Below are 7192 nucleotides of genomic sequence, written 5' to 3'. Positions count from 1 at the left end.
TCTCTACATCGTAGGCGACAAATGGCTGCTGCATCTGCTCTACAAAATGCACACCAGCTTATGCCCGCCAGACTTAAAGGCATTGCTGCCAAAGCCTTATGTGATCAGACGTAAGGCACTCGCGCCAGTCTTTCTATGCCAAATCATGCACTGACTGAGCCAGTTTCGAGAACTTTGTCAACGGGCAGAACTTTCGTCCATGTTCCGGACCATGTTTGGAATGGACTCCCAGGCCGCGGAGTTGGAGAGATCACTGATTGTGGAATACTATAATATAACAGGTTGTAGGCACAAGGGGCATTTCCATCAGCCTTCATGTTCCTAATCGCCTCTCGGTAGTTACCAAGCCCCACGTTCACAAAGATTGCGAGTCAATCGCGTACCACCTGTTACGGCTTTGCCTAGCGGTAGAAGTAACAGACGGGGGTTCTGGAGCAATATTCTGTGACCAGAAAGGTTGTTGGAGCAGTCTAGAAGGTTACAGAGTACTGTCAGCTGTAGGACATTCACCAAGCCTAAGTCATCCCCAGGATTGTCTACAGAAGAAAGAGAATAAGTGCGAGGTAACCCTAATACCCAGGGACCGCTCAGGAGCCCATGTTCATGATGTTTTGAATGAAACCGTACAGTCAATAAATAAATAAAGCCTAAAGGAAGCTGTGGGGTAGAAGGGAGTATGCAAACTGAAAAACTGCCTGTAATTCACCGTGGAATGTACCTATAATGTGAGAACGTTGAAGAACCTACTGGATGATCCAGAGGTGTCAAGTGGAATGTTATAGGTCTGGCAAAAACAAGACGAGAAGGAGAAGGACTAATGCAACTAAATGGAGTCGCATGGCTTTTCCTCCGTGGTAAAACAGAAGACAATGTGAATGAATGAGGAATGGGTTTCCTCACCCACTCCATGAAAGATTATAGAAAGGAAAAGCTATTCAAAGAGGGTGGTAGCTTAAATAACCAGCTTGACAGAAAGGACCAGATATGAGTAATACAGGTTTACGACCCTACCACTGACGACGAAGACGTAGAAGTAGAGGAGTTCTATAAAACATTGATAAAGCTATCAAAGACAACAATGGCAAATACACCATTGTTATGGATGATCTCAGTGCAAAGGTTGGAAAATGGAGAAGAATCAATCTTGGGCAAATTCGGAGTTGGAGAAAGGAATAGAAGATGAAAAATGCTCATTAAGTTTGCCGCAGAAACTCATGATAGCCAACACATTCTTCAAAAAAGACAAAAAGAGGTATTGGACATGGGAAAGTCCAAATGGAGTAACCATGAATGAACCAGATAGACTATTATACATAATTATACAATATGCAACCACTTAACAACATCACTGTAGGAGGAAGCAGCAAGTATAGTACCATCGAAGAAAGAAGGTGGGATCAAGTCAGAGGAGGATAAAACAATTCGTCGCCCACAAGACATAGTGGCGTATCAGCCATTTTTGACAAAATGAGATAAGATCAGTTTCATAATCTATGTATAAAGCTCTACATTCTGACAAACTTTCAAGACATACATGTCATTATTGTATGGGCGGAGCCATAGGCGGAGAGCCATACTTTAATTTTGTTTTGCAATATTTGTTCGCACGTTTAAGGGTTTATCTAGCCACTGTATAGATTGAAAGTTGCAGGGTATATAATATGTAATCGAATGAAGAAGTAGATAGATTTTCTATAATAATATGTGTTCAGGAGAGGAGATATTTAACAAAAACAAAAACACCCATGTCCGTCAAATGCACGAATAAGAATACGTGTATAGTATAGGCCTATCCACCATTGGGGAATTGCCGCAGCTGATTAGAGTCGTTCATTTCGTGCGGTACATGATTAGAGTCGTTCATTTCGTACGGTAAATAGCGGGCAATGGGTGTATTTTTTTGTTTGCTTTTGTGTTGCTTTTTGGAAACACTCGCGCCCGCTATAAAGTCGTTAATTTGTTTGCACAGACCTAGTCTCCTACACAGCCAATTTGTGTCGGGCGATCCGAACAAACATCGTGATAGTTATATACAGTCTGGCCCGAGGCACAGACTATCAAGTGTTTATTTACCAGTGACCTTCAATAAAATCGATACTGTAGTACAATCAGAGAGTTGATATTCTTGAGAGGGCACTCTATTCACGTGGTTTCTTTTCCAACGCTAAAAGATCACGAATTTTGATGGTTTGCAAATGAAAAGTGTCCGCACTATCGATTGATTACGTAACTGTTATGAATAATGTATTAGGTTTTCAATGCAATCGCCTCGACCCATCGATACATATTATCTGTATTTATCAAAGTACTTGGAATAGCAATCTGGTGAGTTCACTGAACTACGCCCTAATACTGATGGAGTTTTAATGGCGTTTAATGGCGCTAATCCTCTCCATACACAGATGAACAAATACAATAGGAGAAGGTCAACACATATGACCTCCTATATGACATGTTATATGAGATGTACAACAACCTGAATATCATAAAGATCAGTGTTCGTTTGTGCATATGAACTGCATATTTACAATACTAAATATTAGTCGTTATATATTATGCCAAATATTGGTATTATGACAACACGGTATATGCATTGTATATGAAACAACTAATAGATCCTGCTATCATGGCGTCAGGTCATTGGTTCATCATATCCCGTATGTTTCTTAAAATTCATTCATATTTGAGACAAATTTCTGTGCCCATTTTATAGGCGTACAGGTGGATCCGGTTTTTTGGTCATTTTCATTTCTTTTTGATGAAAGAATTAAGGTTTTCCACTGCACGGAGGCCACTATGTGATACTAATTTAATGCTATTTGTAAATGAATGCGGATTCCCGGTTGTTGTTTTTCCACAGTGTGACAACTGTCCACCCATCCAGACAACATCATAACATAATAAAACGTCTGTATTTGTACGATGAGTAAATATTAAACTGAACTTTGCCTTGGAACATTGTGTAAGACGGTGTAAGATTTTGTGGGCGCCCTCAACATTATTATCCTCTTTGTATCCGTAAATGACATGGCATAGACTGTGTGAATTCTATGAAGACTACTTATACGTAGGGTCATATCCATGGACACAAGTAACGATAATTGACAACACGATACGCGACTGTATTTAGGGGCTAAGCACTAATAATTAATAATGCCGGGTAGGGCCTACTCCTGGGCGACTCGTGTGGGCAAGGACGCTTAGGACGGTGACCAAATGAGTCCGAAATTTCACCGGGGGTGGGGGGGGGGGGCACTCAAGTATGATAGTGTAGGCCTAAACGCATGACTTTTTTAAACACCCCCTAAAACGAGTTTTACCCTACCAGCAAATTTAGGATCAATATGCCTAAGCTAACTTAATACACTAAAGGAAGTTTTGGATGAGAAAACGGACATTTTGATGAGAAACGGCCAAAATGGTGAGAATTTAAATTTTCTCATTCTTTTGGATGAGAAACTTCCTGGTGTGTGTGTCAATCATTATTGTGTCTTATTAAAACTGGTGAAAATTGGTAATCCCTGCTGAGCTCAAAATAAACATTATTATTTTGTCATCCAAAAGAAGAATGAGAAAATTAAATTCTCATCAGTGGCCGTTTCTCATCGAAATGTCCGTTTTCTAATCCAAAACTTCCTCTCAGTAGTGATAGGCCTATAGGCCTAGAATTTACCTCCTAAAGAGTTTTTGCCTAGTAAAAATGCAACAAATGTAGGCTACCACTTTTGGACTAAAAAAATTGAAAAGATAGGCCTACTTCCAACTTGTTCAGTTTCAGAAAACTACCCTTATTTTTGTGTCACGCGCGTAACTTGCCTAAAAACGTGATTTGTTTTCAGTTGCCCCATCATTTTGCTTCAGTCTGCTCCATGACCCAAGCGTGTGTCCAAGATGCATGTTAAACAAAGAAAGAAATAGAGATCGAGTGGCAAAATCCGGGACTTTGGTTGACCTGTGCTAGACTCCAGCACATGTTAATGACGCAAAGACAGTTGTGGTAACACCATGGTCGCAGACATGCAAAAAGCTCAAAAACAGATAGTAATGAAACCAGTTTTTATTTTCCTTGCTCTAGCGAATTCACAGAGAAGGTGTTTCTAGTACAATACAGCGTCGGACTCTAGCTGAGAGCGTAGCCTAAGTCCAAACGGACTCCAAGAAGGGCTCTCCATACACAAATGAACAAACACAAAGGAAGGTAGTCTCCTCCGTGACCAGCTTGATTTCGATGGAGCGAAAACAAATTGGCTGCAGAGGAGACGGGTAATTTTGCCATGCAAATGAGGTGAGTGTCATCCCCCTGGTACAATTTACAAACATGCTATATACAGGGTGTCCCTGAAAGAACTGTTTCGTCAGAAACTTAATTGTTTGGGTATTTTAACGCCACAACTAAACAAAACTAAATACTTTTTGAATTTTGACAAAAGACGAAATATTAAGATTAGAAATTTAATAACGTGGCATAATCACTGCGCATCATAATTTTTACTTCATTTACTGTATAAAACACATCTTTTGACTCATTATGACCCCAGATTTTTTTCTTTTTTGAGAAACAAAAATCCTTCCAAACTTTACATAGAGCCAAAATTTACAAGATTAAATTTTTTATTTTGGCATAACAATTCAGGGAATTTTGTTTTTGTTTGTTAACGTTTGTTTTAATACGCAATCACTCGGGCACACCCTTTCCAACGAAAAATGAAAACTTTAATCTCAACATTTAATTTTGAGCATGGAGAAAGGAAATCATAATTTCCCTCCCGTTTCTCCCCATTTTCCCCTTCTGTTTTTCTTCTCTTTTTTTCATTTTGCTTTTCACCTTTCCACATTTTTTCTTCTCAGACAACCCTTCTTTACCAAAAGTAATACATTTTATTTAATTTATGACGACACAGCATATTTCTGTCATCCCTGTCTAGCCCCGCTCCAAAGGTCTGACCGGGGATTTGCCATTTGGTATAATATCCATCTCGTCTACATCCATTTCGTCTAAACCCATTAGGTCTATATCCACTACGTCCAATAAGCATTTGGTCCCTTAACCATTTGGTCCAATAACCATTTGGTCCGATAACCATTCAGTCTAATAACCAATAAGTCTAAAACCATTTAGTCTAATAACCATTTAGTCTAATACCCATTTGGTCTATAACCAATAAGTCTAATAGCCATTTGGTCTAATACCCATTTGGTCTACAAACCATTTAGTCTCACAAACATTTAGTTTATTAATGAATAGACAAAATGGTATTAGACTTACTGGTTATTAGACCATACACGTATTAGACCTAATGATTATTAGACGGAATGGGTATTAGATCACATAAGGCTTTGGTATCAATAAATGGGACAGTATGAATGGATCGTTTTCGAAGTTTATGTTGTGATGAAGTTTGGCAGTCAACATGTGCGATGATGCCGAGTATTAGGGAACAAACCAAAAGATCAATGACGTCCTATAAACGAAACTAGTTTCGTTTAGGGGTGAGGGGTAAAATACTCAATTACGTTTGTACAAAACCATCGGTCTGAAGAATGTGTCATTATTATTATTATGTCAAAATTTTCAACATTTCATTATTACGTTTCTGGCAGGGAGGAGGGGTCGGCTGAGAAATGAAACTAGTTACGTTTATAGGACGTCATCGATCTTTTGGTTTGTTCCCTTATAGGGTCTACAGGGTTTTAACAACATGGTGTATCGCCTAAACTTGGTCAGTTGTATTTGTAGAGCTGAATAGATTTCGGGGTCATCCAAGGTCACCCAGGGTTCATCTGAGGTCAAATGACTAAAAACTGTCATAATGGCACGAAACTTGGTGGGTATAGTCAACACTTAGAGTAAAATTTTTGGAAGGTCATTTCGGGGTCATCCGAGGTCACCCAGGGGCATTTGAGGTCAAATTACTAAAAACTGTTATATGGGCTCGAAACTTGGTGGGTATAGTCAACATTTAGATTCAAATTATTGGAAGGTCATTTCGGTGTTATCCGAGGTCACCCAGGGGTCATCTGATGTCAAATTACTAAAAACTGACATAACAGCATGAAATTTGGTGAGTACAGTCAACATTAAGAGTCAAATGTTTGGAAGGTCATTTTGGGGGTAATCCAAGGTCACTTAGGGGTCATCTGAGGTCAAATGACTAACATCTGTCGTATGGGCATGAAACTTGGTGGGTACAGTCAATATTGCTAGGAAACTGTCTATACATACAAACTGAACTTCCACCACTGGCACGGCTCGGGTTGTTTTGGTAAAGCAATACCAACACCTGTTGTGAACTCGACACCACGAGGGGATATCCCATATCCCAACCCGTGCTCTGGGCATCTTGTAAAACATAAACATTACACAGCCGTGCGACCTATTACATTTCCATATTATTACCTTCTTTAATCACCCCACACCCCACACTCCCCATCCACCATCCAGGCTTCGCCCATACAGGGTTCTGAAAAGAAACTCACATCTAAACACAACCACTACCATACCATCACCCAACAACCTTACACACCAACTGCGTATGACGAAAACCGCGCAACCCGAGAACCGCTCTAGTTAATTAAGTATTATCAGTAATTAGGTTTGGCGTATCTCACACAATGGAATTATTGTGTACAACATTCCCCTTGTTTTGGACGACATAGTGGCGTATCAGTGACATACGCCACTATGTCGTAATAATATGTGGCATACACCGCTATTTTGGTATATCGCGGCTGTGTGGCCAATGTGGATATGAATTCAACTATTATTAGACATACTGGCGTATCACGTGTCGTATGTCAATTTTGAATGGAGAATAATTTTTCAAAAACTTTGACATACTGGCGTATAAGTTTAATGACTAATTACAATTAATTGGTGAATGGCAGCAATGTATTTTATACATTAAATGTAACTTAAATATTTATATTTTTATATCCATTCAAGAAAAGGGGACATTTTAATCGAGGCAATGTATGACAAACGGTTAAAAGTTGCAAAAACTTCAGATGCAATTATCTCAAAATGGCCATTTTCGTGAAACGCCACTATGTCTTGGGGGCGACGAATTGAAGACCTTGATATAAGAAGAAAAGCTTTCAGGAAAATAACAACCAAATCAAGAGCTGAGAAGATTGAATATGCTGAAACTGCTCACTAAATTTTTCGATGAAATACTGGAAACAAAGAAGATGA

Source organism: Amphiura filiformis, chromosome 5 (assembly GCF_039555335.1).
Source record: "Amphiura filiformis chromosome 5, Afil_fr2py, whole genome shotgun sequence".
NCBI lineage: Eukaryota > Metazoa > Echinodermata > Ophiuroidea > Amphilepidida > Amphiuridae > Amphiura > Amphiura filiformis.
The sequence above is the reverse complement of the archived record's forward strand: the minus strand, read 5'-3'. Positions refer to the sequence as shown.